We start from the raw sequence: 24,618 nt of genomic DNA on the forward strand, positions 1-24,618 counted from the left end.
ATGGAAATGGGATGTGACTGCAAATTGGTATAGGGTATTTTTTGAGGCGATAATAATGTTAAAAAAATGTATTGTGGTGATGATTGCTTAATTTTGTGAATAACCTTCAAAGCATTGAATTGTACCTTTTATTTGTTTTTTTATTTTATTTTATTATCTTGAGACAGGGTCTCGCTCTGTCCCCCAGGCTGGAGTGCAGTGGTACAATCATAGCTCACTGCAACCTCCACTCATGCCATCCTCCCACCTCAGCCTCCCAAGTAAGTGGGACTACAGGCCCGTGCCACCATGCCCAGCTAATTTTTGTATTTTTGTAGAGACAGATTTTTGCCATTATGCTCAGGCTGGTCTCAAACCCCTGGGCTCAAGCGATACTCCCACCTCTGCCTCCCAAAGCGCTAGGATTACGGGAGTGAGCCACCTCCCTGGGCCAAATAAATAAATGTCCCTTTTATTTATTTATTTTTGTTTTACTAATGCAGTTTAACAAGGCAGTTTTACATAAGCTCACATCAACAATAAAAAATAACTAAGAATTTTATTTTATTTTATTTTATTTTTGAGACAAAGTCTTGCTCTGTCACCCAGGCTGGAGGGCAGGGGTGCGATGTCGGCTCACTGCAACCTCTGCCTCCTGAGTTCAAACGATTCTCATGCCTCAGTCTCCCGAGTAGCTGGGATTATAGGTGCACCCCACCACTCCCGGCTAATTTTTGTATTTTTAGTAGAGACGGGGTTTCACCATGTTGGCCAGGCTGGTCTCGAACCCCTGACCTCAAGTGATCTGCCTACCTCGGCCTCCCAAAGTGCTGGGATTACACTTTGGGAGTGTGTGGTGGCATGAGCCACCACACCCAGCCCAAATTTTCTTAATTACTTAAAGTAAAATTTAAATTTGACTCCTCATTAAATATTCTAATGCCTCTTCCTAAATTTCCTGGTCAACCAAACCCTCTCTACCCTGAGTTCACTGGGTTTTGTTTGTTTGTTTGTTTGTTTTGGCCAGGATGGTCTCGATCTCTTGACCTCGTGATCCACTTGCCTCAGCCTCCCAAATGGCTCATGCCTGGGATTATAGGCATAAGCCATTTCACTCGGCCCACTGGGTTTTTGTAAATGTGTTGTGCTTGGTATCAAGAAATAAGAATTTGGTTAGGCAAACTGGTAGTACATTGGGAAGAAAATGGAAAAGTTGTGTTAAAACAAGTGAGCAACAGAACAGACATCTATTAATTCCCTAGTCAATTAGATCAGTGTTTATCAAACTACATGTCATAAATCATTAGTGGTTTGTTAAATTAAAAAAATAAAGATTAACAGGGCCAGGCATGATGGCTCATGTCTGCAATCCTAACACTTTGGGAGGTCAAGGTGGGAGAACTGCTTGAGTCCAGGAGTTTGAGACCAGGCCAAGCAGCATAGTGAGACCCTGTCTCTACAATTTTTTTTTTTTTTTTTTTTTTTTGAGACGGAGTTTCTCTCTTGTTGCCCAAGCTGGAGTTCAATGGTGCGATCTTGGCTCACCGCAACCTCCGCCTCCCGGGTTCAAGCAATTCTCCTGCCTCAGACTCCTGAGTAGCTGGAATTACAGGCGTGCGCCACCATGCCCGGCTAATTTTGTATTTTTAGTAGAGACGGAGTTTCTCCATGTTGGTCAGGCAGGTCTTGAACTCCCGACCTCAGGTGATCCACCTGCCTTGGCCTCCCAAAATGCTGGGATTACAGGAGTGAGCCACTGCGCCCGGCCTACAAAATTGTTTTAAAAAATTAGTCCAGTGTGGTGGTGCATGCCTGTGCTCCCAGGTACTTGGGAGACTGAGGTGGAAGCATCACTTGAGTCCAGGAGGTGAAGGCTGCAGTGAGCCATGATCGAGCCACTGCACACAAGGCTGGGTGACAGAGCGAGACCCTATCTCAAAAAAAAAAAAAAAAAAAAAAAAGGTTGGACACTGAGGCTTATGCGTGTAACCCTAGCACTTTGGGAGGTCAAAGTGAGAGGATCTCTTGAGGCTAGGAGTTCCAAGACCAGCCTGGGCAACATAGTGAAATCTTATCTTTACGAAAAGTAAAATTAAAACATTAGCCAGGCATAAAGACCTGCACCTGTAACCCCTGTTACTCCAAAGGCTGAGGTGGGACTATCACTTGAGCCCAGCAGGTCGAGGTTGCAGTGAGCCATATTTAAGCCATTGCCATCCAGCCTGAGGGACAGAGCAAGACCCTGTCAGAAAACAAAAACAAAAACAAAACAAAAAAGGCCAGACTCACACTTGTAATCCCAGGACTTTGGGAGGCCAAGGCAGGAGGACTCTCTTAACCAGGAGTTTGAGACCAGACTGGGCAGCACAGTGAAACCTCATCTCTATAAAAAGAACAACAACAACAACAACAAAAAGGCTAATGATTGAGTAGTAAGTGAAAAAACTTGGCCGGGCACAGTAGCTCACACCTGTAATCCCAGCACTTTGGGAGGCCGAGGCAGGCAGATTGCTTGAGGTCAGGAGTTCAAGAACAGCCTGACCAACATGATGAAAACCTGTCTCTACTAACAATACAAAAATTAGCCCGCTGTGGTGGTGCACACCTGTAGTTCCAGCTTTTCGGGAGGCTGAGGCAAGAGAATCACTTGAACCTGAGAAGCAGAGGTTACAGTGAGCCAAGATCGCACCACTGAACTCCAGCCTGGGCGATGGAGTGAGACCCTGTCTCAACAACAAGAAAGAAAGAGAGAGAGAGAGAGAGAGAGAGAGAGATTGAAAGAAACTTTTCTGGCAAGCAGAGAACCCAACACAGTACCAAATCTAGGTAGTTTCTGGGGAATGACGTTGGGAAAAGAGGAATGAAGTAGGTCTTTCGGTCAAAAGATCTCAAACTACCGGGGGTGGTGGCTCATGCCTGTAATCGCAGCATTTTGGGAGGCTGAGGTGGGCAGATCATTTGCGGTCAGGAGTTCAACACCAGCTTGACCAACATGGCGAAACCTTGTCTCTGCTGAAAATACTAGGGAGGCTGAGGCAGGAAAATCGCTTGAACCCGGGAGGCGGAGGTTGCAGGGAGCCAAGGTCATGCCACTGCACTCCAGCCTTCCAGCCTGGGCGACAGAGCAAAAGTGTGTCTCAAAAAAAAAAAAAAAAAAAAAAAAAAAAAGAGAGATCTCGAACTGTGTCAGTCCGATTTTTATTTTTATTTTTATTTTTTGTTTTTCTATTTTTCTGGTGTGTTATTTATTTATTTATTTATTTATTTTCTTTTTTTTCCTGTATTTAAAAAGCAAAATCTGGCCAGGCATAGTGGCTCACATCTGTAATCCCAACACTTTGGGAGGCCAAGGCGGGCAGATCACTTGAGGTATGGAGTTTGAGACCAGCTTGGCCAACTTGGTGAAACCCTGTCTCTACTAAAAAATATAAAAATTAGCCTGGTGAGGTGGCGGGTGCCTGTAATCCCAGCTGCTTGGGAGGCTGAGGCAGTAGAATTACTTGAACCTGCAGTGAGCTGAGATCATGCCACTGTACTCCAGCCTGGGTGACAGAGCAAGACTCTGTCTCTAAAGAAAAAAAAAAAAAAGAAAGGCAAAATTTCTGAGTGGTGTCGATTGACTGAGAATATCTGGATTTGGGGTTAGGTATACACTGGTCTGGCTAGAGATGGTCTGCTGGATATGTTGGAGTCCTCTCTGGATGTGGCATCTGGTTCAGCCTGCACTGGTGTCAGCAGGCCAAGCTGAGGTTTACCTTGGTATATGAAATCATTTTAGTGTGTAGTGACAAGTGTTTTATAAAATGAAATAGAAGAATAGAATGATAGGATAGATTAGAATAAAAAATATCAGAGCACATTGCATATAGTAAATATTGTTTTGTGAAACTTGTTTTAGTTATATTTATGTATGTATGTATGTTCTAGTCTATGGTATAAAATGTATGTATGTATGTATGTATGTTCTAGTCTATGGTGTAAAATGTATGTATGTATGTATGTATGTATTTACTTTGTAGAGACAGGGCTTTGCTCTGTCACCCAGGCTGGAGAGCAGTGGCATGATCACAGCTCACTGGAGCCTTGACTTCCTGGGCTCCAGCGATCCTCCCACCTCCACCTCCCAAGTAGCTGGGACTACAGGACCATCCCATTTTTAAATTTTTAGTAGTGATGAGATTTTTGCATGTTGCCCAGGCTGGTCTCAAACTCCTGGGATCAAGCGATCCACTCACCTTGACCTCCTATAGTGCTAGGATTACAGGGGTGAGCCACTGCACCCAGCCTAAAAATGCATTTCTTACTATGTTCATGGTCACAAGTGTTCAAATGTTACAGAATTAGATGATGCTCTTTGAAGTTTTTTTTGGGGGGTTCTAATTTCATTCTTAATATAAAAGTCACATGCTCATAGTAAAATTTCAAACTGTTTGTAAGGGAGCAAATTGAAAATCTCCCTCTCTCCCATTTCAACTTCCCCAAATCAGAAAACCATTAAAATCATTTATGAGGAAATACATATACATACATACACATACCACTTTTTCTTTTTTGACACAGTGTCTCACTCTGTCGTCCAGGTTGGAGTCCAGTGGTGTCACCATGCCTCACTGTAACCTTGAACTCCTAGACTCAAGTGAGCCCACCTACCTCAACCTCCTGAGCAGTTGGGACTAGGCACACGACACCACAACCAGTTAATTTCTAAATATTTTGTAGAGACAAGGTCTCGCCATGTTTTCTAGGCTGGTCTCGAACTCCTGAGCTTATGTGGTTCCCCCACCTGGGCCTCCCAAAGTGCTGGGATTACAGGTGTGAGCCACTGTGCCCAGCCCAGGTATCACATTTTTATTGAAGTATTATATATGCGTATATGACTTCTTTAAAAACACACAAAAGATGATTATAATCTAGATACTAATGTGCAGCTATTTTTAACTAATTTTGTTCATTTACACCCTTGGATATATTTTCATAATAAATCATTCTCTTTCATGTGCACATAATTTCCCATTGCATGGATGTATATCATTTATGTAACTATTCCTATAGTCATGGTCATTTGAAGGGATTCCAGTTTTCAACACTACAAAAAAATGCTTAGCTGATACATTTGTTTATCTCTTTGCATACTTTTGTGGAGAAATCTATAGCACAAATTCTTAATTAAACCTGATGGATCAAAGAGTACAAGCATTTAACATTTTGTTAGGTATTGCCAAATTGCCCTCAAAAATGTTTATACCAGTTTACACCCCTGAAATCTATGAGAACTCCTGTTTCTCCTTGTCAACATCAATTTTTAAATTGTTGTTGTCAACAATTTAAAGCTTGTCCAATGTGATGAAAATGGTATCTCAGCACAGAAGCAGGCTGGCACAATACTTGAGTGAGGTTCTCACAGCTGGATGTGATGACTCATGCTTGTAATTCCAATACTTTCGGAGGCCGAGGATGGAGGATCACTTGAGGCCTAGAGTTCAAGTCCAGCCTGGGCAACATAGTGAACCCCATCTGTACCAAAAAATAAATTTATGAAAGTAGCTGAGTGTGGTGGTTTGTGCCTGTAGTCCCAGCTACTTGGGAGGCTAAGGCAGAAGGATTGCTCGAGGCTGCAATATGCCATGATTGCACCACTGCTCTCCAGCCTGGATGACAGAACAAGACCCTGTCTCTAAAAACAATTTTTTTAAAAGAGTGAGGGTGAGGTTCTAGGGCCTCAGCAGCTTTGGACAAATTACTTCACCTTTCTAAGCCTCAGTTTTCTCATCTGGAGAATGGGAATGATATAATAGTACCTACTTCAAAGGGTGGTGGTTGTAAAGATTAAGCACATGCCTTGGACATGGTAAATGTTGACGTTCGTATTTTGTTTACCATTCAGTTTTATTAACTTAATATTCATAATTGTTCTTCTTAAGCTAAACAGGTAGAGTAACTTAGTAGTCTAATTAAGCTTTTTGAAGGCTGAAATGTGAATTCACCCACAATTAATTCTTAGTAAGTTTCCGAAACCAGTTTCCTTCCTGTGGTAATGTTGGTTTAACCATGTGTGAGAGAAAGCATGATTGGCATGTTTTGGAGCCTTGCCAGAGCATTGTCACTGCACTGTTGCATTCTTTTGACAACGATCTCTGCACCCACTGCCTTGTGAGGTGCGTCTATTTATAAAATTACTAGCATGAAAATTATTGTAAGTCTGTGGGAAAAATTAATATTGTGGAAAAAATTAATGTTGCCCTTAGAATCCTTTCTTAAAATGATTTACTTTGTATCTGTTTTATTCTACCTAAGTATAGATGCACATCCATTTGCAGTCATGACAAGTTATGACTCTTGTCTATTGCTTGTTCTGTTGCTGAAAGGGGAAGAGAATTAGAAATTGGAAAGAATTGCATATTTCAGCTTATGTCATTTCACTTTAAAGGAAATAAAATAACTTCGTGGGGCTCAGTTGTCTGAAGGCTTCTTCATGTCTTCCCACCCCCAGGGCCAGAAACTTGTTGAAATACATTTCAGTTGCATACTTTTCTCAAGGTATTCTAGTAATTCTGCTAAACAGTATGTAATGTGCTATGTGATGCTGGCGAAAATGACCACATATAAAATGTTATGCAGACCAGGTGCGGTGGCTCATGCCTGTAATCCCAGCACTTTGGGAGGCCGAAGCGGGTGGATCACTTGAGGTCAGAAGTTCAAGAACAGCCTGGCCAACATGGTGAAACCCTATTTCTACTAAAAATACAAAAATTAACCGGGTGTGGTGGTGGGTACCTGTAATCCCAGCTACTCGGGAGGCTGAGGCAGGACAATTGCTTGAGCCTGGGAGGTGGAGGTTGCAGTGAGCCGAGATTGTGCCACTGCACTCAAGCCTGGGCAACAGAGTGAATGTCTCCAAAGGAAAAAAAAAAAATATATGCAAATTCCACAGTTAATCATGTTTATTTAATTATTAGCTTTGAGTCAGATGCAAAATAAACTGAAGTAGTATGGAAGTCAGAAAGTCTAATGTTGCCAAAATGAGGAATAGAAGTTTTCACTTATGTTATTAATCAAAACCATTGTTGTATGAGGACTGTCATATCCCGATCAGTTTTTGACCAGTTTTTAGTAGATAAAACCTCATGTCGAGTGGAGTGTGGTGGCATGTGCCTGTAGCCCCAGCCATTTTAGAGGCTGAGGTGGGAGGGAGTGGTTTGAACCCAGGAGTTTAAGGCCAGTCTGGACAACACAGCAAGACCCTGTCTCAAAAAATCCCTCCAAAACCATATCAGTGCATAAGACTGGATGCCGATATTTTGGACCTCCTCCATCAGAATCATCTGTTGTACTTATAAAAAATTTAGATTTCCCTTACAAAAAACTAGCCGGGCGAGGTGGTGGGCGCCTGTAGTCCCAGCTACTCGGGAGGCTGAGGCCGGAGAATGGCGTAAACCCGGGAGGCGGAGCTTGCAGTGAGCTGAGATCTGGCCACAGCACTCCAGCCTGGGAGACAGAGAGAGACTCCGTCTCAAAAAAAAAAAAAAAAAAAAATTTAGATTTCCCAAGGCCTTACCTAAGACCCCACTCCCCCACCCACATCAGTTTCTGATTCTTTGTTACTTTCAGGCCTCAGTTCATATTGTCTGGCCTCAGCCCATACCTAAATCCACATCATACCATCAGAAACTCTGGGAGTGGGGTCCAAGGAAATTTACATTTTCAATAAGCACCTTAAGTGATTCTCATACAAACCAAAGTTCAAGAATCATTAGTAGAACATTATAATTTAGTTTCCATGATTCAGCAGGCCCCTCTAGGGAAATTTCTGGCCCCTCAGTAGAGCATAGTTATCTTCTAAGATGCTGTAAAATAGCGTAGCCCAGCAGGCTGTGCTGGGATGCTGGGTATTGATATCTTCCTGGGAGTTAAAAAGTAATACAACTGTGCCTTTATTGCCCTTACAAAGCCTTTTAGAATTGACATAGACCTTGTTTGAATTTTTTTTGAAATGCAGCTTACTAGGAATCAAAATGGACACAGAAAATGGTCACAAGGAAAAAATTCCCAGGTTATTACCAATAGATAGCTTTGGTATGGTGCTGCTGGTGTGAAAATGTGATGAAAATAGTGAATTCTATGGATAAAGAATTTTGGTGGATATTTAATCACATAGACTGAAATAGATTATATTTTTAAAGCTCTAAATTGGTGGCTTTTTTTCACCAAGCAACTCCATAAAGAGAAACGTGAAGGGAGTGGGTAAATGGACAGTTGGATGTACAGAGAATTATAAAAGAGAATTTTTCCTTTCTAACCATTTGCCACTTCTAGTTCCTAAAAGTTTTAAAATCTTGGCGTAGGCTGAGGAAAAAACCTAAGCCAAATTCAGTCAAAGCAGGGAATGGACCAGAGCCAAGACTGGAGCTGGGAATGGTGCCAACAGTAGTAAAGGATTTAGACCAGGCTAGAACTAGGGGCTAGGCTAGCAGTGTTGTTGGGCTGAGGGGCAGTTATCCACTTTGTCTTCTGTCTCATGCAGTGCAAGTTTGGAAATTCTAGAGAGCTGAGCATATGTAGCTTGGGAGCCAGTTCTGTCAGCTAGCTCTTCAGAGAAGTTCAACATAAAGCCTCTGTTAATATTCAGCCTGGGATAATTTCAAATCATTTGCTGAAGTTACAGCAAGTGACCCAGAACTATTTTTTCTATATTACAGTTCCAAGTACATCCAGTCACATAAGCAGGAGAGAATATAGATTAGATGATGATGAGTTAGACTGGAAGGCACTGTAATGCAATGGCAAAACATGACTTTGAATTCAAAGCTGGATTTGAATCATTTATTCTCTGGGTGACCTTGGCCAAGTAGCTTAACTTCTCCGAGGTTCAGTTGCTTCATCTGTAAAATGCAAGGGACAATATCACCTTCCTCAGTGAGATCATTTATGTAAAGTGCCTGTAAATGAGATCATTTATGTAAAGTGCCTGGCATAGGAGAAATCATCATCAACTTGTGCTGTCCCCTCTCCCTCCACCTGCCACCTCTATTTCACCTCCAGGTTTTCTTCTTGTTATTGGATGCAGGCCAGTGACTTCTATATTTTCTCTACCTTTTTGTGAGGGAAGGATTATAACATTTCAGGACAAAGACCTTTAGGATCCTTTATAAGAAGCATAGGGTTTATGAAATATTACTTTATATCTTCAGGATAAACATTTTTTTTTTTCAGACCCAGGTTCTCCCTATGTTGCCCAGATTGGAAAGCAGTGGCTATTCACAAGTGCCATCATAGCTCACTGCAGACCCGAACTCCTGGGCTCAAGGGATCCTCCTGCTTCAAGCTCCTGAGTAGCTAGGACTCCAGATGAGTGCCACCACATCCACCAGAATAAAATTCTTTTTTAAAACACATTTAATAAATTATTGAAGTCTAAAAATGTCATTTGGAAAATTATCTTTTCTTTCCAGCCTCCCAGACCAGTTTTTTTTTTTTTTTTTTTTTTTTTTTAACGGAGTCTCGCTCTGTCACCCCGACTGGAGTGCAGTGGTATGATCTCGGCTCACTGCAACCTCTGCCTCCCGGGTTCAAATGATTCTCATGTCTCAGCCTCACGAGAAGCTGGGATTACAAGTTCACACCTCCATGACCAAGTAATTTTTTGTATTTTTGGCAGAGACAGGGTTTCTCCATGTTGGCCAGGCTGGTCTCGAACTCCTGGCCTCAAGTGATCTGCCCGCCTTGGCCTCCCAAAGTGCTGGGATATCAGATGTGAGCCACTGGGCCCCTCCTAAAATGGGATTTCTTTTGCTTCCTTGTAAAATGGTGGCAAACCCTGCTTGCAAGTGCACGTGCATGTGTATTCTTTTTACTGTCACAGACTCAAATTGCATCTAACTAGTGGAGCTTGTTAAACCCTTACTAGCTACATGAGACTAGGCAATAATTGAAATTCTCTGAGCCTACCATCCCTCACATATAAAGTGAGGATAATGATACTGTAGCAGCTGTCTTTATACTGGGGTATGCCTAGCCCTGAAAGTATGTCTTAGTCCATTTGGGCTGCTGTAACAAAAGTATCATAGACTGGGAGGCTTATAAACAATAGAAGTTTATTTCTTACAGTTTTGTAGTCTAAGAAGTCCTGTTACAGATAGCAGGTTTTCACTGTAAGTTGTCTAGGTTCTTGGCATTTTGAGCAAAGAATTGGACAAAACTCACAGCAAAGCAAGGAAAAAATGAAGCAACAAAAGCAGAGATTTATTGAAAATGAAAGCACGCTCCACAGCGTGGAAGTGCGCCAAGCAAGCTTTTCAAGTGCCCCCATACAGAATCTTCTGGGGTCCAAATACCCCCTAGACATTTCCCATTGGCTATTTGGTGTTCGCCCCATGTAAATGAAGTCGTGGCCCGCAATCCGTCTGACTGGTTATAGAAAGCAACCAATCAGAGGCTGAAGTGATGTTACAAAGTTACTCTCCTGTGCTTTCGGCAATCAATCAAAGGTACTTTCAATTTTCCATGTGCCCCTCAGAAAAGGTGGGAGTTTGCAAAGGGAGTAGCCTCTGGTCCTTTTGTTACTTAGGCGTGGAAAGTTGTGATTTTCCTTTCAATTTCGTTATAGGAAGTCAGTGTGAAACGGCCTTAGGTTTCCTGCCTCCAGACCCTATTCTCCTGCTTCAGTGCCACATCAAGGCATTTGCAGATTCAGTGCCTGCTGAAGGCCTGCTTCCTGCTTTGTAAACTTCTGCCTTATCTCTATCCTCACATGGTGGAAGGGACAAGGGAGCTCTCTCAAGCCTCTTTTACAAGTGCACTCATCCGGCTCATGAAGGCCCCACCCTCATGACCTAACCAAGTCTCAATGCCCCACCTCCTAATACCATCACCTTGAGGGTTAGGATTTCAACATATAAATTTTGGGTGAATACAAATACTCAGTCCAGAGCAAGGTACATGGAAACTGTCCAACGGCTTTGAGGTCACCAGGTAGCCGAAAGTGAACCAATTTCCGAATATGCAATTTTCTTTAGTACTTTTTCTAAAAATCATTTGTCTGAGAACTCACCTCCAGTTTTCCTTTCCTACCTCCCTTGCTCAATATCTCAAAGGGAAAGCATACCTTTTAAACATCAAGAATCTTACTATGGTGCTTTGGCCCAAGGTATAAAAACCCTTGGGGCTAAACATAGAAAGAATTTAAAATATTGGTGTTCAGGAATCTTCTTTAACTCAATGCCCTGAAACCTACCCCTTTCTTATCCATCTTACTAAGAGACGCAGCTCCAATAATTTTTTTTTTTTTTTTTCTGAGAGAGAGTCTCACTCTGTCGGCTGGAGTGCAATGGTGTGATCTTGGCTCACTGCAACCTCCGCCTCCCGGATTCAAGCGATTCTCCTGCCTCAGCCTCCTGAGTAGCTAGCATTACAGGTTCACTCCACCATGCCTGGCTATTTTTTTTTTTTTTTTTTTTTTGTATTTTAGTAGAGATAGGGTTTCACCATGTTGGCCAGGCTGGTCTTGAATTCCTGGCCTCAAGTGATCTGCTGGCATTGGCCTCCCAAAGTGCTGGGATTATAGATGTGAGCCACCACACCCAGCCCCAATAAAATTTTATATTTAATAATAATTACAATGTGTTCACATTATTTTACTCTATTGTGTATGCTTAATAATCACAGAAGCTTTTTAATCCGTGAAGCCTATGGTCACAGGGAAATAAAAAGAATTAACTTTCTATTTATGGGCTGTGCATGGTGGCTGACGCCTGTAATTCCAGCACTTTGAGAAGCCAAGGCAGGAGAATTGCCTTGACTTCCTGGGCTCGGGAGTTCGAGACCAGCCTGGGGAACATAGGGAGGCCTTGTCTCTATTAAAAATTTTAAAATTAGTAGGACATGGTGGCGTGCGCCTGTAGTCCCAGCTACTTGGGACTGAAGTGGGAGGATCGTGTGAGCCTGGGAATTTGAGGCTGCAGTGAGCTGTGATTGCACCATTGTACGCCAGCCTGGGTGACAGAGTGAGACCCGGTTTAAAAAAAAAAATCTGTTTATGAGCATATTTTTGTTGCAGAGAAATTCGATATGGTGATCAATAGACTTTAAGTATAGAAGTATGATGGTTGACCAGGTGTGGTGGCTTATGTCTATAATCCCAGGGCTTTGTGGGGTTGAGGCAGGAGGATTGCTTGAAGCCAGGAATTTGAGACCAGCCTGGACAACATGGTGAGACTCTGTCTCTACAAAAAAAACAAAAAACAAACAAACAAACAAAAAAAAAAAACAAAAAAAATTAGCCAGGCATGGTGGCTCAGGCATATACTCTTAACTACTTGGGAGTCTGAGATGGGAGAATCGTTTGAGCTCAGGAGTTCAAGGCTGCAGTGCACTTAAGATTGTGCCACTGCACTTCAGCCTGGGTGACAGAGTAAGACTATTAAAAAAAAAAGAAAAAGAAAAAAAAGGATGAAATTTCTGTGGGGAAAATGTATAGATAATTGATTTGAAGAAGAAAAAAAGGAACAATGTAAATTTTTTGAAGATTCAAGATGTTTACAATTTGTTTTGCTTTGTGCATTTGATGATGGATGTCAGATTGAATACTTTTAAAAGAGTGATATAACAGCTTTATTTTAAAATGTTGATATTTCTAGTATGTTAGAAATTAAATTTTTGCAACTATTTAAGCATAATGAAAAAATTTAGATGTTGGGCCGGGGGTGGTGGCTCACGCCTGTAATTCCAGCACTTTGGGAGGCTGAGGTGGGTGACTCGCTCAAGGTCAGGAGTTCAAGGCCAGCCTGACCAACATGGTGAACCCAATCTCTACTAAAAATAAATAAATAAATAAGCGGGCGTGGTGACATGTGCCTGTAATCCCAGCTACTCGGGAGGCTGAGGCAGGAGAATTGCTTGAACCTGGGAGGTGGAGGTTGCAGTGAGTGGAGATTGTGCCACCACACTCTAGCCTGGGCGACAGAGCGAGACTCTGTCTCAAAAAAAAACAAAAACAAAAACAAAACAAAACAAAAAAGATGTTAACTTAAAAATGAAGGATACATAGCTCCCCAAAATTCTTTTAGGGGTTATGTGAACAAAAATTTAAAGACTCTCAGTCACATAGGGTTAGCCGTGAGGGTCAGGGAGAAATTGTGCAAAGCAATTAAGATAGTGCTTGATGAATGCAAGTATTATCTGAGGAACTGAGTTTTTTTGTGTGTTTTTTTTTGTTTGTTTGTTTTTTTTTTTTTTTTTTTTTGAGATGGAGTCTTGCTCTGTCACCCAGGCTGGAGTGCAGTGGCCCAATCTTGGCTCACTGCAACCTCTGCATTCTGGGTTCAAGCGATTCTCCTGCCTCAGACTCCTGACTAGCTGAGATTACAGGTGCACATCACCACACCTGGCTAATTTTTTATTTTTAATAGAGATGGGGTTTTGTCATGTTGGCCAGGCTGGTCTTGAATTCCTGACCTCAGGTGATCTGCCTGCCTTGACCTCCCAAAGTGCTGGGTTTACAAGTGTGAGTCACCATGCCCTGTGTGAGTTCTAATTTTAACGCTGTTTCTTCTTCAGTATCTGTTCTAGGGAATTTATTATTTCTGTGCTGTAGTTTCATTGTCTAGATAAAGGATAACACAGATGACTGTAAAACACCTTGGGTATAGGAACTCAGATGAGTATGATTGCATCTAACACCAATAATGTCAATAGCAGTTGGGCGCGGTGGCTCACACCTATAATCCCAGCACTTTGGTGGGGGCTGCAGTGGGTGGATCCCTCTAGCCTAGGCCAACAGAGCGAAACCCCATCTCTACAAAAAAATACAAAAATTAGCCAGGTGCGGTGGCATGTGCCTGTAGTTCCAGCTACTCAGGAGGAGGCTGAGGTGGGAGGATCACCTGAGCCCAGGGAGGTCAAGGCTGCAGGGAACCGTGATTGAGCTATTCATTGCACTTTAGCCTGGGCAACAGGGTGAGACCCTTTCTCAAACAAAAAAATACATAAATAAATAACATTTTAAAAACTGTCAATGACAATTTTTATAGAGATGAAAATATATGTATAGGCTCTATAAATAAAAGTATATAGCAGGTGTTCAAAAAATGCTTGTTAAATGAGTGAATGAATGCTAAAAGGAAACATACTAGTGTGAAAGACAATATACCCACTGAATGGGCACCTTCCCTTAGTACCTGCATTTTTCAACCCACGGTGCATTTAAAGCTCATTTTGGACATTTTCCCATAAATTAACCTTAAAGATAAAAAGAGTAAGAAACAAAACTTTTCCCTGAGATGTGGCTACTTATTTATTTTCAGAGGGCTCTTTCTCATTGGACTCTTTGCCATTCTGCTATATAGTGTAGTGATCAAGTTGGGCTGAAGTTCAAGTGCCGCCACTTAACTAAGTTGTTTGTCCTTGGGCAAGTCACTTAAACTCTCTTTGACCCAGCTTCTCCATCTTTAAATGGGTATAATAATACAACCAACCTCATAGGGTTGTTTTGAAGATTAGTGAGGTGGGCGATAGGTTGTGTGGTGGGTAGAATAATGCTTCCTCCTTCACAGATGTCCATGTTCTGATCCCTGAAACCTGTGGCTATGTTATCTTATGTGGCAAAATGAAATTTGCAGATGTGATTAAGTTAAGGATGATGTGATGGGGGAGATTATCCTGTGGACCCAGTGTAATCATAAGGGTCCTTAAGGGGAGGCATGAGAGTCACAGTGATGCAGCATGAGAAAGACTTGACTGGCCAGTACTAGCTTTAAAGAAGGAGGAAGGGAGCTATGAGCCAAAAGATGTGAGCAGCTTGAGCCGGAAAAGGTAAGGAAACAGATTCTACCCCTAGAGTATCTGGAAATGAACACAACCCTTCTAACATCTTGATTTGATCCGAGTGAGGCCCATTTCTGATTTCTGCCTTTTGGAGCTGTAGATTATAACTTTATGCTGATTTAGGCCACCAAGTTTGTGGTAATTTGTCACAGCAGCAACAGGACCCTAATTCAGGTGGGTTAGCCACTATTAATCCGTTCTGGCTTTCCTCACAGGGCAATCTAATTGAAACACTTCTGCAGAATTAAAGGGATCTCTTTGCCCACGCACAAACTATTTTTTAGTTTTTCGAGCCTCTACCTAACCTTAGTCTCAAGACAGTTGCCTTCAAGGTAAGCTGCAAGACAATTTATAACATCCTCTTCTTAGACTTTCCACTTACACATGGAAAATCATGTGCATTAATCATTGGCGTCTGCCACAAAAGCCATGCTCTGAGGTCCTATTCAGGAAAATATTAACTCTGAATTATGGCCTCCCTTTCTTTGGCAGGGGGCACTGAGCTTCACAGATACCCTAGAGTAGGAGTCAACCCTTCAGGTCGAAGGCCCACGGGAATTAGAGCGCTTGGAGCAGGAGACGTGGGAAAAGAAAGAGGAAAAGAAGTTGGTAGGTCCGAAGGAGGCTGGAAAGAGGGGAAGGCAAAAGAATACACAACCCAGCCGAATCATGGGAAGTGAGAGATGGCTTCCTGCAATCTAGTCTTGCGGGTTCTTGCTCTAGTTTTGGAAACTTCCCCCGCAGAGTCCAGCACCGCGCACCTGCCCCTTGGGGCCGGTCCCTGCTCAGGAGCCTGCGGCAGGCTGGGAATGCCGTTCTGGGAGAGCAGCCGCCCAGGCCGGGTGGTGGGGAGACTGCAGGGAGGAGTCTCGGGGAGTGCAAACGGAAAGACTACATCTCCCAGGCCGCCACGCTTTCCAGCTGGAGTCCTAGGGCGCTGACTGCTCCCCAGTTTCCGTAGGGAAGCGCTGGGCCACCGCGGCTATTGTGCGTCGCACTCTCGCCCTCCTCTTCCCGCTGCGGTGTCTATGGAGCTAGGCTACGTTTCATTGCCGCCCCGGCTTAACCCTTCCGGCGCCTAACAGGACAGCCGGCCGGCTCCCTTGCACCAGGAAGAAATCTTAGCAGCCCGCGGGCCCTGGTCACGAAACCCTAAGGTACAAGGAAAACAGTTGAAGAAGGAGCCAGAGCTCTCCGGTTTGGTCCTCGGGCTTCACTGGGGCGGGGCGCAGGCGTTGGCTTTAAGAAAGGGGAGGGGACAGTGCAATCCGGGTTGCCCGCGGAGTTCGGCGAAGGAAGTCTTCCGCTCGCTCGGGAGCGAGGAGCCTGTAGATAGGCTGCTCCCAGCTCCAGCTCTAACCTCGTCTACACCCTGGGCGGGCCCAAGTGTCACGTTTGCAATTGCTCAGGAAGGATCCGGCCAGTCTCCGGAGGCAAGTCGGGCTGCGGTTTTTGCTGCCTATCTGGGGAGGCGATACCTAGGGGGCATGCTGCTTGCTAGGCAACACCCTGCCGGGATCCGACTGCGGTAGTTAGCTCTCCCTGGCCCTGAAGCCGTTGCCGGGGCGCCTGTTCTCCGCCCGGACCAGCCAGCGCTCCCCAGGAGTCTCACTGAAACAGGTACCTGTCCTCCAAAGGGACGGAGGCTATGAGTTTCCTTAAGCGGGTCGCGCGCTCAGTCTGTCCCCTCTACTTCCTCTACTGTGCCATTGATGCCCTCGGTCTTTGTGTCTTCCCCGTTTCCCCCTACTCCCGGCCATCAGAACCATGGGTCATCCCCCGCTGGAGTTCAGCGACTGCTACCTGGACAGCCCCGATTTCCGCGAGAGACTCAAGTGTTATGAGCAGGAACTGGAGAGGACCAACAAATTCATCAAAGACGTGATCAAAGACGGCAACGCGCTTATCAGCGCTATGAGAAGTAAGTGCAAGGCTTCGATGAGCTGTTTCTCTGAGCTGGTGTGTCTGGCCTTTAAGCCTTTCCGCACCACCAAGGGAAGGGAGATTGCAGGGTGACTCCCAGCCCAGATCTCTGAGGTGAATGGGTTTCCCACACTTGGGGAGTGGAGGTAGTAGAAGTGGAAAGTGGTAGATACAACCAGAACTTTGGGCCTTTTCCTTTAGTGGTTTTGACCTTATAAGACATGATCTGTAGCTGTGCCAGGGACCCTCTTGCTCAGCAATTACCCTTACTTGGCAGATGGTTGTTCTTAAGGGACAATCTGCTGTACTGTTAGACATATTCAGCACCCCTGTCTGGGGAAAAGTGACATCCAAGCTGACCAAGGAACTGCCCCAGCACCTCCTAAACAATTGGGGATTAAGGTCAGCAGCTTGATTAATAATTTTGTACTGGTCTCTGGTTGCTACAGATAAGTGTGGGGGGCAGTAAAAAATTCACCATGGCAAGTTATTTTTTAAGGAAAGCTCCTTTGCCCCAGTGAATTATTTTCTTTATCACACTGAGCTATGGTTTAGGTCAAGGTCAGTCCAAGTTCAGGATTATTGGATGGCTTCACATGCCACTGAATTCTGCTTGAGTGTGGAACAAAGAGCTGCCTACTTACTCCCTGCTGCAAGGGGCCCAGCCCCCAGGGAGTAAAATAGGGATAGGGTTGGGGGCTGCTGGGCTGAAGGAACTTCACCTAGCTTGGCTTTTCCAGTGGTCACAACTGACTCAGCTGTGGGAAGCTCTCTCCTTCCCCCATTGTGTGTTTGCTTTCTGCTGGTTGGCAGGTGGCTTGGAGTAAAAGAAAGAATAATAAACATCCCCAACGAGAGTGCAGGCAAACCAACCCTTTATGCCAAAGCATGTACCCAGAAGAATGGAGGGTAATGATTGGGTGGAGTGAAAATTAATTTTTTCTCTTGTCTGAAAGATGATTGTGAAAAATAAAGTCAGAGTTATTGGCAAGTATGTCCTATATGGTTATAACTTTGTTTTGAGTGAATTTATCACCAAATACAGGGTCTAGGACCAGTGTGGCAACCTTCTTAGGCAGATGCAGTCAACCAAGAGCAGGGAGAAAGAAAGATTTGAAAGTGGTAGTGCGAGGCTGGGCGAGGTGGCTCACGCCTGTAATCCCAGTACTTTGGGAGGCCGACGCGGGTGGATCACCTGAGATGAGGAGTTCGAGACCAACCTGGCTAACACAGTGAAACCCTGTCTCTACTAAAAATTAAAAAAAAAAAAAAAAAAATAGCTGCGCATGGTGGCGGGCACCTGTAATTCCAGCTACTCAGGAGGCTGAGGCAGGAGAATCACTTGAACCCAGGAGGTGGAGGTTGCAGTGAGTTAAGACCATACCATTGCACTACAGCCTGGGCGACAAGAGTGAAACTCCATCTCAAAAAAAGGAAAAGAAAGTAGTAGTACATTGATAACTGCTGCCAGCTGGTATTTCTTGTGCAGCCCTTCTGATTTGCCCTGTGGAGTCTGTGCTTTTCCTGCACATGCTCTCTGCCCACTTTTGGTCAGAATATGTACACCGTTGAAGTTCCTGCAGGTCATTTGATTGTGTTTGATCTTTTAATGGTTTGTCTTATTGTGGCCTGACCAAGAGTAAACTCCTGGTAGTATCTGAAATGCTGATCCTTAAAAAGTTAAGGATATGCAGGTTGTGCCACATAAATAGAAAAGTGAGAGTTCACAGAAAGGAAAAGGAGGAATGTTTCAGCTTTGTTGTGTTTTGTTTACATATTATAGTAAACTGCTTGGTGCTGTATCCACAGTAAAACGAATCTCATCATAAGCGCTAGGAATGGAATGACTTTGTGAAGAGGATGGTAACTAAAAGTGTGCTAAAAATCGCGAGCTAAGGCATATCAGAGAGATTAAGATTTGTAAGAAAAAAAGCAGTTCAATAAAACATATGGTGGAAGGGCAAAAGTTTCATAAGCTAGGGGCAAGTAAAGGTTTTTATTCTTTCCTTTTCTTTCTTTTTTTTTCAATTTTTGTTTTTGAGATGAAGTCTCACTGTGTTGCCCAGGCTGGAGTGCAGTGGCATGATCTCAGCTCACTGCAGCCTGGATCTCCCGGGTTCAAGCAATCTTCCCGCCTCATCCTCCCCAGTAGCTAGGACTACAGGCATGTGCGACTGCACATGATTATAACTTAAACTAATGGAAAATAAAAATACCATCCCTCTGAAAGGTGACTATATTGCCAACTTTTCTGTTTGTCCTTTATTTTTATGTTGGCAGCTTCAGTCCTCAATGTTGTTTGAGTATTTGCTAAGCACTGAGGCTAGGCGTTATTCAGAACAAGTGATGTGGCCCCTGCTTATATCTCAAGGCAACATGACACATCTAATAGGTGTTATATATAGTTAGTGAATACATACTATTCATTCAATACATACCTGGACACATACCGTGTTCAAGCCATTGTTCTTGGGGCTGTCAGGCATACAGAGTGAGTCACAGATGGATACTGCTTTCAAGAGGTTCTTAGGCTGGTGGGAGAGACAAGACATAGATAGAAATGAGTATCATATAAGGTAGTAGATACAGATAAGAGCCATAAAAGTGGGAACAGGTGGACCTGATGATATATGACATGAGAGGGAAAGCTGATTTCCCAGTGGGAGCACAAGGGAGAAGCCAAGGAGGAAGCACCATCAGAGTTGGGTAGAATCAATAACACTGTCACTTGTTTAGCTGTTCCCATGTGCCAGGCATTACATCTTGTAACAAATTTTTGAGACAAGGATTATTATTCCCATTTTTTAGATGAGGAAATTGAAGTTCAGATGAGTTAAGTAACTTTCTCAACTAGTAAGGGCAAGGGTCTGAATTAGAACCTAGACCTGACTCTAAAGGCCCTGCTTATCCTACTGCATGACACTATTCAGAACAGGGCATTTCATGTAGCAGGAGTGACACAGAATATAAAGGGGACAGCAAATAATTTGAGTTATCTGGGATATAGGCAACAGAAAGGGAGGTTTGGGCTCCTGAGGAGCTGGATTACAGGTGCACGCCACCATGCCCAGCTAATATTTGTGTTTTTAGTAGTGACAGGGTTTCATCATGTTGGCCAGGCTGGTCTCAAACTCCTGGCCTCAAGTGATCCACCAGCCTTAGCCTCCCAAAGTGATGGGATTACAGGCGTGAGTCACCACGCCCAGCCTACATTCTTATTTTTTTTTTTTAAATTGTGCTAACTAAATAAAACATTTTCATAGGCCAGATTCAATCAGGCTGCAACCCCTGAGCTAGATGATGTTGCTCTACAGGTCTGACTCTTGGACTCTAACGGGCTAGGAAAATGGAGGATGACAGTCTTCAGATAGGGGCTTTCCTGGGGAAGCAACAATGGATACTCTGCAAATGAGCAGAGGCAGAATGACGGTATAATGGGACAAAACCCTGGACATGGCATCTAGATACCTGAATAAGGTGCTGGTTCTGTTACTAATGGGATCTGTGACCTTGATAAGCGATTTCACTGGGACCCCAGGGTCTGTGGCTTTACAAAGATGGGGCTGGGGCAGGAGGTTTATAAACCCACTTGAGCTCTAACATTCTATGACTTACTATTTTTTGCATGGCATATTGTAGTTTCATGATTTGAGAAAAGAATGACTAACCCAATTACAGGACCTTATTTTATGCTTACATAAAATTTCACATTATTTTAGTGTAAATGACTGTATTTAATTTAACAAAAAATTAAAACGCTTTTTTTTTTTTTTTTTTTTTTGACAGAGTTCACTGTATTGCCCAGGCTGGAGTGCAGTGGTGCGATCTCAGCTCACTGCAACCTCTGTCTCTGGGATTCAAGTGATTCTAATGCCTCAGCCTCTCAAGTAGCTGGGACTACAGGTGCATGCCACCATGCCCAGCTAAGTTTTGTATTTATTTATTTATTTTTTAGTAGAGATGGGGTTTCACCATACTGTCCAGGCTGGTCTCGAACTCTTGACCTCAAGTGATCTGCCTGCCTCAGTCTCCCAAAGTGCTGTGATTACAGGCGTGAGCCACTGTGCCTGGCCTAAAAGAGAATTTCTAAATACTCTTTTCCAAACCAAGGATAATGTGCTTTATAAGTATGTTTTTGTTTTAAGAGTCAGAGTCTCACTCTGTCACCCAGGGTGACATACTTTTAAGTACAGTGGCACCATCATGGCTCACTGCAACTTCGAACTCCTGGGCTCAAAGGGTCCTCCGGACTCAGCCTCCCAAGTAGCTGGGACTACAAGCACACACTACCAATCTTAGCTAATTAATTTTTTTTTTTTTTTGGAGAGATGAGGTCCCACCATGTTGCTCAGGCTGGTCTTGAACTCCTGGGCTCAAATGATTTTTCCGCCTCAGTCTCCCAAAGTGTTGGCATTATAGGCATGAGCCATCGTGCCTAGCCTATGTGTGTGTATATACATATATATATAAAAACAGATGTCAGAAAAAAATTATATCACTAAACCCACATATATACATGCACAACCACACATACATAGGCTTTCTTGGACTAATGAAAACTTTTGTTTTTTTTTTGTGGTTGTTGAGACAGAGTCTTACTCAGTCACCCAGGCTGGAGTGCAGTGGCACCATCTCGGCTCACTGTAACCTCCACCTCCTGGGTTCAAGCAATTCTCGTGCCTCAACCTCCCAAGTAGCTGGAATTACAGGTGTGCGCTACCATGCCCGGCTAATTTTTGTATTTTTAGTAGAGACAGGGTTTCACCATGTTAGCCAGGCTGGTCTCGAACTCCTGACCTCAAGTGATCCACCCACCTCGGCCTCCCAAAGTTACTGGGATTACAGGCGTGAGACACTGCACCCAGCCGAAAACTTGTTTTAAAAGAATCCAGGGTCGGGCTTGGTGGCTCACGCCTGTAATCCCAGCACTTTTGGAAGCTGAGGTGGGCGGGTTGTTTCAGTCCAGGAGTTTGAGACCAGCTCGTGTAACATGGTGAAACCTTGTCTCTACAAAAAATATGAAAAATTAGCTGGGCGTGGTGGTGCGTGCCTGTCGTCCCAGCAACTCAGGGAGCTGAGGTGGGAGGATTGCTTGAGCCCTGGAGGCAGAGAGGTTACAGTGAGCAGAGATCGCTCCACTGCACTCCAGCCTGGGCTGCAGAGTGAGACCCTGTCTCCTGGTCAAAAAAAAAAAAAAAAGAATACAGTCCAGGTGCATTGGCTCAAGCCTATCTCAAAAAAAAAAAAAAAAAAAAAAAAAAAAAAAATCCAAAAGATGCATTCGGTACTCTAAATGTACATAAAATTGATAAAGTAGAAATAATATAATTCTATAGTTTTAATAACTCAATCTTAATTTTTTTAAAAAAGGTGACTTTCTTACACTCTATGCTTTTAGGGTTAGAGTTTTAGATGTTTACATTAAGGTCATCTTTTGGGGTGCCTTTGCAGCTTTCACTTTGGCAACCGGGGCACCTGTCCAGTGAGTGGTTGCTTTCCTGGAAGGATGGGTTGATTCCAATTCTGCCACTAGCTAGCTATATGACTTTGTATAAGTCTTTAGTTTTGTCGGTCTCAGTTTTCCCATTTTATAAAATTAGAGGCTTGGTCAATAATATTTACGTTTCCTTCTGGTTTTATTATTTTTTTTTCTGGCTACCACCATGTTAGTCAAATAGTCAAACAATGTGAATTGATTCTGTCATAAACTTCAGGAGCCAATTCATCTTCACTCTGGGAGAATACTAGGCAAAGGGAAAATCCAAGTAATATGTCCAGCATGAGTAGATGACTTGCTGACTTACTTGACTGTCCTCTAATTGAATGCTTCTTGGTAGGTCTCAACCTGCTTCCCTTCAGTTCTGTTCTGAATAGCTCTATACTGAGGTACCCCAAAGCTTTTAATCCCTTTGGGATGGGTGTAGTGCCATGGTGTGTGGGATGAGTTGGTGGTATAATATGCATTCTCGCTCAGCAGGTATCTTGTCGTTATCCCAGTGATAGTTAATCAGTGCTTCTGAGCACATGGAGTTATTTTACATCTTCTCCAGAGTAGCTCAGATCAATATAATTGGTATGTCATTTGATACTGCTGTTAGTATTAATAGATGTGAAGCAATGTTAAATGGAATTTGACAGAGGTGATACATTGCCATATTCATTGGAGGTCCTCAGAAGACCAGATTCCAAAGTAGCTGGACTGTGGGTGCTGTGGGAACTAGGGTTGAAAAGTGAATCAAGCCAACCTTTCAGTGTGTCCATTTATAAGAAACTATTCTTATTTAGGGGTAGAGGATGGTGCCAGGGTGGGGTAGGGAAGATTTTAGCTCGACTTGCCTGTTAAGAAAAGTTTTCCAATCAGGCTCTAGAGTGATGAAGGAAATTTACCTTTTAGTGTCATTTTTATAGCCTTATTTTTTTAAGCATAGTCAAAACCTTTTGTTTAATCTGGCATCTGTTTCTCTAATCAGTTACTACAGAAATTTCCTAAAAGCCTATGAGGATCTGGAAAGTTACACAGTTCCATGGGAGTACCCTGGAAATCTTGAGCTGATTTTATTTTCTAGTGGGGTGGAAGGCCCTCATGATCCTTTTCCAGGCTTGTATCAAGTGCTAAACCTTGGGCAATGTAAAGGCAATTTAATTTAATTCAAGAAGGTTTTACTAAGCACCTACTATGTGTCAGGTACTATCCTGGAAACTGGGGATACAGTGGTGAATAAGAATACTATAGGCTCTGCCCTTTTGGAACATATGTTAAATATCAAATTACCCTCTTAAATAATTAATTACAATTGTGAGAAGAGTATGAAGAGGAAATTCAGTGTGTGATTTTTTATTTTTATTTTTATTCATTTATTTTTTCGAGATGGAGTCTCAGTCTGTTACCTAGGCTGGAGTGCAGTGGCACAATCTTGGCTCACTGCAACCTCCGCCTCCCCGGTTCAAACGATTCTCCTGCCTCAGCCTCCCGAGTAGCTTGGATTACAGGTGTCCACCACCACGCCCAGCTAATTTTTATATTTTCAGTAGAAACGGCGTTTCACCATGTTGGCCAGCCTGGTGTCGAACTCCGGACCTCAGGTGATCAGCCCACCTTGGCCTCTGAAAGTGCTGGGATTACAGGCGTGAGCCCCCGTGACTAGCCCATAGTAGAATTATTTATAATGGCCCAAAAGTGGAAACAACCTCTAAATGTCCACAAACTGAAAAATGGATAAATAAAAGGTAGTATAGTCATACAATGGAATAGTATTTGGCAATAAAAAGTAATGAAGTACTGATACATGGTACAATAAGGATGAACTTTGAAAACCTTTGGATAAGTGAGAAAAGTGTTATAAATGACTACCTATTGTTCATGATTCCTTTCATATGAAATGTCCAGATAAGCAGATCTATTAGAGAGAGTATCAGGTTAGTGATTGCTAAACTGGAGGGTTGGAACGTACTGGGACTGCTAATGGGTAAAGGGTTTCTCTTTGGGGTCATAAACATTTTTTAAGATTGGATTGCAGTGATGGTTGTACAACTCTGTGAGCCATTTTATGGTGTGTGAATCGTATCTCAGAGCTGTTTGAAAAAAAAAATCCATTGTGTTTGGAGAAATAGGTGACAGGTGCTTGTCTTATATACCTACATCTTCCTTTAGCTCTATCTTATAGAACATCAGACCTGGAAGGTTTAGAAAGCTACACATCTACTCCACTGGGTTTATATGTAGGGAAAAGAAAGTCAAGACAGAGAATTACTTCTCCAGAGACCTAGAGCTAGAGTCGGAATTGTGACCAGAATCAGATTTCCTGGTTTCCCTTCCCAAGGCCCTCTCCTCTCTTCTCTTCTCTTCTCTCCTCTCCTCTCCTCTCCTCTCCTCCTCTCCTCTCCTCTCCTCTCCTCTCC

General features: G+C 43.3%; 1 long non-coding RNA gene across 1 annotated transcript in view; it reads left to right on the forward strand.

Moving 5' to 3' along the window:
* Positions 1-15,752: 15,752 nt before the first annotated feature.
* The window catches only part of LOC105539458, a 49,660-nt gene continuing 40,794 nt past the window's right edge, over positions 15,753-24,618 (forward strand). The window contains exons 1-2 of the long non-coding RNA XR_001006050.1: positions 15,753-16,416; positions 16,560-16,717. This is a non-coding gene — a long non-coding RNA (uncharacterized LOC105539458). The remainder of the gene's footprint in view (positions 16,417-16,559; positions 16,718-24,618) is intronic.

Source organism: Mandrillus leucophaeus, unplaced genomic scaffold (genome assembly GCF_000951045.1).
Source record: "Mandrillus leucophaeus isolate KB7577 unplaced genomic scaffold, Mleu.le_1.0 Scaffold2053, whole genome shotgun sequence".
NCBI classification, from domain to species: Eukaryota; Metazoa; Chordata; class Mammalia; order Primates; family Cercopithecidae; genus Mandrillus; species Mandrillus leucophaeus.